Source organism: Mustelus asterias, chromosome 25 (genome assembly GCF_964213995.1).
Source record: "Mustelus asterias chromosome 25, sMusAst1.hap1.1, whole genome shotgun sequence".
NCBI lineage: Eukaryota > Metazoa > Chordata > Chondrichthyes > Carcharhiniformes > Triakidae > Mustelus > Mustelus asterias.
This window is the reverse complement of record NC_135825.1, coordinates 26,987,512-26,996,394: the sequence shown is the minus strand read 5'-3', so window position 1 is coordinate 26,996,394 and position 8,883 is coordinate 26,987,512. Positions and strand designations below refer to the sequence as shown.

Here is an 8,883-nt window from a genome sequence, read left to right as displayed (position 1 = left end):
TGTAAATGTGTCGATGCAAAGCAAGTACTTTACAGGGTTGGATAAATTAGTCAAACATAGGGGTGATTGTAAAGTTGCAGTTAGTTGTGTTATAATAGCGATTTTGAATAATTTGCTCCTTATTTGATTGTGAATTTGCAAAGCATTACGGTGGCTCAGTGGTTAGTGCTTCTGCCTCACAGTGCCAGAGACCAGGGTTCAAATCCGGCCTTTGGTGACTGTCTGTGTGGAGTTTGCAAGTTCTCCCGTGTCTGCGTGGGTTTGCTCTGGTTTCCTCCGACAATACAAAGATGTGCAGGTTATGTTGATTGGCCATGCTAAATTGCCCGTTGGTTTTAGGGGGACTAGCAGGGCGGTTATGGGGACAGGGCCTGGGTGAGTTGTTGTCGGTGTAGACTCGATGGGACGAATGGCCTCCTTCTGCACTGTAGGAATTCTATACCTTTATGACTCTTAATTGCCCTCTGAAATGGCAAAGTGAGACACTCAGTTCAAGGGTAATTAGGAATGGGCAATAAATGCTGGCCTAGCCAGTGATACCCACATCCCATGAAAAAATAAAGAAAATTGCAATTAGCTGTGTTATAATAGTGATTAACAATAATTTGATCCTGATAATATTTTTAACATATAACTTGATACAAGATATTCTGGTTGTAAAAAATAACACCAAAACACATCAGAGTGAATTTATTGCTAGCTCTTTGGTTGGATGGTTCAAATTTGGCAGAGTTCTCCTCTTCCTCGAGAACCTCACAAAATGAAGAGTGCACGTGCAAAAGTTCTCCTTTCACCTAGATACAAAGTCAGGCAGGAAATTCCTTACATTCACAGGTGATGACATCTGGATTTGTGGAATGCGGGCGGTATGATAAAACTTTCAATCATGCAATGGTTACTTCTCGCAACGTTACTTACGCCTCCCACATTCTTTACACCTCAGCCTTGGCTGTCTTGAAGCGAGCTTCACCATTCACAAGTGTTTGTCTTTCAGCAATCAAGTGCGCGACTGGTAGCAAATGGAATCCCCTGTTGCAGGTCACTAGAACTGAACCATGAATGAAGCTGATTACTTCTTCTGAGCTGCACAAACCAATGTTGAAGTTCTTTACCAGTATCTTCTTATTTTAGTGTAATCAATCAAAGTTTGTAACTCTATGGCACTTGAAGTATGAAGTGCATGTTAAAAAGATGCAATGAACCTTACCAGCAGTTGCAGAAGGCTATTAATTCCAGACATTCTTAGTCAGGGCCTCCCTCTCTGCGGCCAACTGCATTCCCAAAGGCAGATAACAGCTTAGTTAAATCTCGATGTACCAGTTGAATTCACGGATTAATCCAATAGGGAGAATTTTAGACATGCTGAAACCAATTTTGTCTCTTCAATAGAACAACCGTATCCCTAATCAGTTCACAAAGTTATTTGAGAACAACTAAGTATAAATTGTTTTTATATTTCAATGCTTGTGTATTTTAAGTTCCTCCCCACCTGACTAATAGACGTTTCAATGTGATATTATTATATTAACGCAAAACATACTTTGGTTGTATGAAATAGTGAGAAGCTGGGCACACCCTTCTCCTGTTGAAGGGCATAAAGGGATACGAAACATGACATGGCAATCAAAATATAATTTTCTTAATTTGAAAATATAAAATAAGAGATATAAGAGAGGCAATATAAAATAAGAGGTACAACTCAGAAGGGTGTACAGGAGCAGCGAGACCTGGGTATAATTGTACATAAGTCATTAAAGGTGGCAGGTGGTGAGAGCAGTTAATGAAGCATAGTTACCTGGGCTTTATTAAGAGCAGCAAAGAGTACAGGAGCAAGGAGGTTATGCTGAACTTGTATAAGACACTAGCTAGACATCAGCTGGAATATTGTGTGCAGTTCTGGGTGCCACACCTGAGGAAAGATATGAACATATTGGAGGGAGTCCAGAGGAGCTTTACAAAAATGATTCCAGGCATGAGAAACTTCAGTTGTGAGCATGGATTGGAGAGATTAGGGGCAGAATTTTCCTGCCCTGCCCGCCATGGGAATCGTAGCAGGCGGGACAGAAAATTCAGTGGACCATGCAAAGGCCTGTTGACCTCGGGCAGGAATTTCTGGCCTCGGGGTGAGCACAGGCGGAAAATCCCGCCCTAGGACTTTTCTCTTTGGAGAGGAGAGGCTAAGAGGAGATTTGATTGAGATGTTCAAAATCATGAGGGGGCTGGGCAGAGTAGATTGGGAGAAACTGTTCCCACTCATAAAAGGAGCAAGAACTAGAGGGCACAGATTTAAAGTGATTTGCAAAAGAAGCAAATGTGATGTGAGAAAAAACTTCGTCACATGATGGGCAGCATGGTGGCACAGTGGTTAGCACTGCGGCTTCACAACGCCAGGGACCTGGGTTCAATTCCAGCAAGAAGTCTAACAACACTAGATTAAAGTCCAACAGGTTTATTTGGTGGCATTTGCTACCAAATAAACCTGTTGGACTTTAATCTAGTGTTGTTAGACTTCTTACTGTGTTTACCCCAGTCCAAAGCCGGCATCTCCACATCTCCACTTCAATTCCAGCTACAGGTCGCTCACTGTCTGTGTGGAGTTTGCATGTTTTCCCTGTGTCTGCGTGGGTTTTCTCCGGGTGCTCCGGTTTCCTCCCACAGTCCAAAGATGTGCGGGGTTCAGTTAATTGGCCATGCTAAATTGCCCCTTAGTGTTGGGCAACTAGCAGCGTAAATACCTGGGGTTACAGGGATAGGGCCTGGGTGGGATTGTTGCCAGTGCAGACTCGATGGGCCGAATGGCCTCTTTCTACACTGTAGGGATTGTATGATTCTATGACAAATGGTTTGGGTCTGGAATGCTCTGCCTGGAAGTGTGGTGGAGGCAGGTTCAATCGAGGCATTCAAATGGGCATCAGATAATTATTTGAACAGAAACGTTGTGCAGTTGTACAGGAAAAGGCAGGAGAATGGCATTAAGTCATAATGCTCATTCCGAGAGCCACTGCAGACACAATGGGTTGCCTCCTTCTACATCATAACAATTCCCTGATTCTGAAATCTGATCTTATGGCCAGTGATTACAAATACATTCAAAATATGATTACTAGCAAAATAACAGTTATTTTACTGTTTCATTGGAAAATAATGAAAGTTTGTGATGGACAACCTGGTAATATTAAGGTGTCTCACTTCCTGATAGAACTTGTTCCAGTCACCAACTGACATCTTACCTTACCTGGAAGCTGCAATCGAGATTGGCTGCATAAATGTTGGCTCTTTAAATGGATGTGTAATACCAGGGAGTTGTCCAAAAACATACTGAAAAATCTGATCCAAAAAAAGAAAAATTACTCAGCAGCATGTTTGAGTGCAGCATGCACTCTCCTCTCTTGGAACTAGTTTATAAGTCTGGCTACAGCAGTGTGGACCGCTCTGTTATGGTTTACATAAAGATGCCTTTGGATGGGTACAAGTTCCAACAGCTCTAAGTGTGGTGTCCTAAAAATAGGAATGAATACTGCCTCTCAGGTGCAATTCCACCTGCTTAACATGTTCCTTCCTCTTTAGTGGTTAGCACTGCTGCCTCACAGCACCAGGGACCCAGGTTTGATTCCAACCTTGCGTGACTGTGTTGATTTTGCATTTTCTCCTCGTGTCTGCGTGGGTTTCCTCCAGTTTCCTCCCACACTCCAAAGATGAGCAGGTTAGGATTGGTCATGTTAAATTGCCCTTTAGTGTTCAAAGGTGTTTAGGTTAGGGGGATTAGCGGGGTAAATGTGTGGGGTTACGGGGATAGGGTGGAGGATGGGCCTGGGGGAGAAGCTCTTTCGGAGAGTTGGTGCAGACTCGATGGGAAGAATGGCCTTTCCTGCACTGTAGGGATTCGATGATGGTTCTTTCTCTAAGGCCTGCCGACACACCAATTAAGTTTGTCCTAGGTTCCACAAAGCTCAGCACTTTAAATAGTTTATCATTCAAAGCAATAAAAAGCTGTACACTTTTTAAAAGGTGGCAGGGGAGGCCCCAAGGAATTTCCCTCGTTGTTTTCAGTGAAAAAGACCAGAGTAGCACATTAAGTATCATGGAAAAAAAACAGCAGTGAACATTTTATAACATAGCCTCAGCTAAGTGATAGGCCACGCGTATATTTTACATGACTAATGATACTAAGTGGGTGTCTGTTTGGTGAGGTAGGGAGCAGCAGATAGAGCAGGAATCCTCCGGGTGATCAGGTATATACCAGTGACGGGCACAGAGGATTCAGTAGATGGAATGGACAAGATTTATCTGCAACTAATGACCTGAGCCTTGCATGGTTTGTTACCTCCTTGGTGCCAGGGTAAAGGGCATGACTGAATGCAGAACACTTTGCATGAACAAGGCAAACAACGTATCGTATAACAGATAAAAGCAAAATACATAGAAACACAGAAATTAGAAGCAGGAGTAGGCTATTTGGCCCTTAGAGCCTTCTCCGACATTCATTTTGATCATGGCTAATCATCAAATTCAATATCCTGATCCCCCCCTTATACTGTCGATGCTGGAATCTGAAACAAAAACAGAAAGTGCTGGAAAATCTCAGCAGCTCTGACAGCATCTGTGGTGAGACAATAGAGCTAATGTTTCGAGTTAGGATTACCCTTAATCATCCATATAGCTCTTGGGGTTAAAGAGATTAAGGAATATTGGGGGAAGGGGGGGGGGATCAGGGTATTGAATTTAATGATCAGCCATGATCATAATGAATAGTGGAGCAGGCTTGAAGGGCCGAATGGCCTACACCTGCTTCTAGTTTCTATGTTTCGTCAGAGCTCCGATGAAAGGTCATCCTGACGTGAAATGTTGGCTCTATTCTCTCTCCACAGATGCTGTCAGATGTGCTGAGATTTTCCAGCATTTTCTGTTATCACATAATAGACTTGCGAGCAAAATTGAAGCCCATAGGATTAAAGAAGCAGTGATGGCTTGGATACTAAATTGGGCCTAACGGACAGAAAGCAGATCATAATGATGAACGGTGTTTTTCAGTCTGAGGGAAATATGCAGTGATGTTTGCCTAGAAGTGGGTGCTGAGGTCACTGTTCTTTTTGATATGTACTGAATGTGAGGGCGACATACCTTGGCATAAGGGGTGGGATCTTCTGGCCATGCTCGCCCCAAAACTGGAAAACCCCACCTGAAGTCAACAGACCTCTGCATGGTTCCACCCCCCATCCCCACCCCCTTGATTTGAGAAGGTGTTTTCAAGAGTAAACATTGAGGAATTGTTTCCAGTGGCAGAAAGGTTGGTAACCCAAGGACACAGATTGAAGTTACTTGGCAGAAGAACCAGAGGCAACATAAGAAAAAGAGTTTTTATGCAATTGCTATGATCTGGAATGTACTGGAAGCAGATTCAATAATAATTTTCAAAAGAGAATTAGAGAATTACTTGGAGGGATAAAATTGCAGACCAAGGAGTGGGAATAATTAGCGAGACCATTGAAAGAGCCAGGACGTGCACAATTGACGGAATGGCCTCCTTCTGTGTTGCATCATTCAATGATTCTATGAATGATTAATGTATCGACCTTTGTTCAGGCACAGGGATTTTACTAAAGGTAAAATTCCTCATTATTATTGGAATCAGGCCTATTTTAAGCCTATTCATAGCACTTACACAGACATAAGTACTTCCAGGACACAGTTATAAGCACAAAGCATATAGAAAGCAGAGAGGACCCAGTAAAATGGGGCTCTCCTGCTGAAATGCAGCAGCAATATAGGTGCCCCCGACCGTGCTATCAATTGCTATGTTTGATACGGTGCATGTTTTCAGATCATTTTTTATCTTAACAAGAATAGTTGGAGGAAAAATAATCATTGGCACAATAGGAGTCAAATGACTCTGCATGTTAGAGCTAATACACTCACTAAGTGTGTGACGCAGTATGGTAATTTAATGCATTAGCATTAGTGGAGTATGAGTTAATTTTTGCCCACAATTCTAAAATTTCTTCCATGGGCAAATTGATTGAACAACAAGGGTTTTCCAGAAAGATTGTGCAGAATTTGGAGGCTGGAAGCAGCAAATGGACTAAAGTCTATTTTCCCACTTGGACCCATCTAGGCCTACCTCATAGTTGTGTAATTACACAACTGCTGGCCAGGAGAGCGTGAGAATAGTCTGAAAAGGACGTGATAAAGCGCAGTCTTGGACAGGCTGAGCGAGAGGTAACAGTAGTACGGATGAGAGTTTCGATAACAGATGAACTGAGATACAAGCAGAGGCAAATAATATTGCAGAAGTGTAAGTAAGTGATCTTGCTGTTGGAAAGGATATGAAGGCAAAAGCTCAGTTCAGGTCCAAGTAGGAAGCTGAGCTATGTTTTAAGACATACCCAAATTGTCAACTCTTCAACACATTTTCAGTGCTGGATCATAGAATCATAGAATCCCGACAATACAGAAGGAGGCCATTCAGCCCATGGAAACTGCACCGACAACAATCCCACCCAGGCCCTATCCCCGTAACCCCACATATTTACTCTACTGACCCCACTAACACTAAGAGGCAATTTAGCATTGCCAATCAATCTAACCTGCACATTGTTGGACTGTGGGAGGAAACCAGAGAACCTGGAGGAAACCCACGCAGGCACGGAGAGAATGTTTGAACTCCACACAGACAGTCACCCAAAGTCAGGATTGAACCCAGGTCCCTGGTTATGAGGCAGCAAGATAACCACTGTGCCACCATGCTGTCCAAGAGGCAATGGGCAGGATTTTATGGTCCCAAAACTGTAAAATCCTGCTCGAGGTCAACGGACCTTTCCATGTTCCGCCCCTTGCCTGCTCCGATTCCTGTGGCAGGCGGGGTGTTAAAATTCAGGCCAATATCTATAATTCCCTTAAATTGTAGGTCTCCCTGAATATTAAACAGGAAACAACAAAGCCTCATCAAGTGAGATTGAACAGCCTTTTTCTCGTAGCCTGTCTTCACGCTTTATTGGACATTCATTGGTTTTCTAAATAACCATTAAGCAGCAAGGTTATAAAGAAAGAATTAAATTTGAAGTAAATAATGACTGCTGGGTTTTAGAAGATGAGTTGTGCCTTTGTCAAAGATTGTAGGGAAGGTGTGATATTTATAACACCCCATTGCTACCTGATGTATTTCTGGAAGCAATGGGTATGATGGCTTTGTGAGGGATTTGCAATGAACAAGTATTTGATTCCATAAGCTATCCCTCTTAGCATATGGCACCAAAGATGATTTCGTCTTAATGCCAGGAACAGCAAATCCTGTTCAGCCAATAGGCGCTTGCTTGCTTTGGAGGCTTCTCGTGCCACTTGTCCTGAAATATTAAAAGGCAAGGAACCAATCAAAACATGAAAGGCAGCTAAATATTCATGCGGTCCTGGCTGTTTGCCTCTTCTTAGACGCCAATTGATCATGTCAGCCAAAGCTCTTTTCCAAGACAGAACAATGCACTGTCACAAGGTTTCTGTGTCTCCACTTATGGTTTTGCTGGAGCCTGGTTGCCAGAAACATGAAGCCAGCTGGTATTACGTCACAGGGTACAGGCCTCAACACCTTGATATCATCAGCAGAGACGTTGCTGGAAATGCTCCACTAGTGCTCATTGTCTGCTTGCCTGAGGTCTCTCTAATGTTGCCTGCTGCGCAGTGCCAATCTGCTTCATGACAGAGCTTAATTGGATAGCAGAATCAGCAGCTGCAGCAAATCCAGCTTACAGTGCCGTTTGCAGCAAAGTAAGTGATCGCCGCACATGTTTGTATACATGAAGCATTCTCTGCTTAAAGGTCGGGATCGGAAAGCAATTTCTCAGGGCCAGGTCCCCACTTAGCAGCTACCAGACACCCGCTCTTACCTTTCCACATTACAACTGGTCCATTCCTTCCCCAGATGCTGTTGGCACCTCATCTGTTTACAGGGGTAATGAATTGACTGTGGCCAGGCTTGTCAGTGAAGGGTCCAAGTTGGCTGTACTCGTGCTTCTTCTGGCTGAGATGTAATGAGAAGTAAAGGACATATGAGAAGTTGCGGCGCATTTGGCAGCTGATACGGTCACTGCTCCACATTTACTGAAAGGCATTGACACACATGAGGTCTGCGATTATAATTCTATAATTCTATAAACCTCTCGTTCAATTTCTGCACTTCCCTCTGTGAACTATTGTAGCAAAATTTACAATCCTGTTCACAAAGAGAAGGTTTATTACTTCATTACATATTGCACACTGAGAAAGTCTCCCACCTTTATTCTGTGTGTCTAATTTCTATTACTTTATAGTCATTGAAAATCAGCTGGATCCACAAAAAACCATGGTGCAGTAACTCCTTGAAGAGTATCTCTTGATAGTTTTATCCCCCATTACACACCATAATCCAGGTAACCCATTTAGAAATTATAACGAGGTGGTATGGGGGCTGAAGTGTTTGCTCGTGACTGGTAAAGAAGTACCCAGAGTTAATGGGGATGATTCTCCCAGCCCGCTGCGCTACACGGAAACATCAGCGGAGGCCATTTCACGAACTTCCCATGGGGCGCCACAGCCTCCGCGAGTCTCTACAGTTAAGATTTCCAGGGTAATCATCTCTATGCCGATTTAGCTGATTACCAGTGGAAATCTCCATTTAAATTTCAATAGCGGGCCCAGGACTGAAGTCTCTTGGCCCACTAGCGTCTCTCCCCTTCACCCCCCCCCCTCACCCCCCCCCCCCCCCCCCCCCCCCCCCCCCCCCGCTAGGTGTGGTTCACTTCAGCGGGACTTACAACTGTTCCCCACTAACAAGGAACAGTGCCAGCCTGGCCCTGGCACTGCCCACTGGGCACCAGGCAGTGCTGGGGGAGGCAAAGGGGGTGGGGCCTATTG

The 8,883-nt window shown here is 43.9% G+C and overlaps 1 long non-coding RNA gene across 2 annotated transcripts; it reads right to left on the bottom strand.

Moving 5' to 3' along the window:
- Positions 1 to 831: 831 nt before the first annotated feature.
- On the bottom strand, positions 832 to 8,017 carry LOC144479269 (uncharacterized). Of its 2 annotated transcripts, XR_013495488.1 has the most exons (3): positions 7,878 to 8,017; positions 3,236 to 3,327; positions 838 to 1,048 (listed from the first exon to the last, which is right to left on the bottom strand). It is a non-coding gene; the product is annotated as an uncharacterized LOC144479269 (long non-coding RNA). The 2 variants fall into 2 exon arrangements; XR_013495489.1 differs by lacking the exon at positions 3,236 to 3,327 and having other exon boundaries at positions 832 to 1,048.
- Between the last annotated feature and the right edge of the window lie 866 nt (positions 8,018 to 8,883).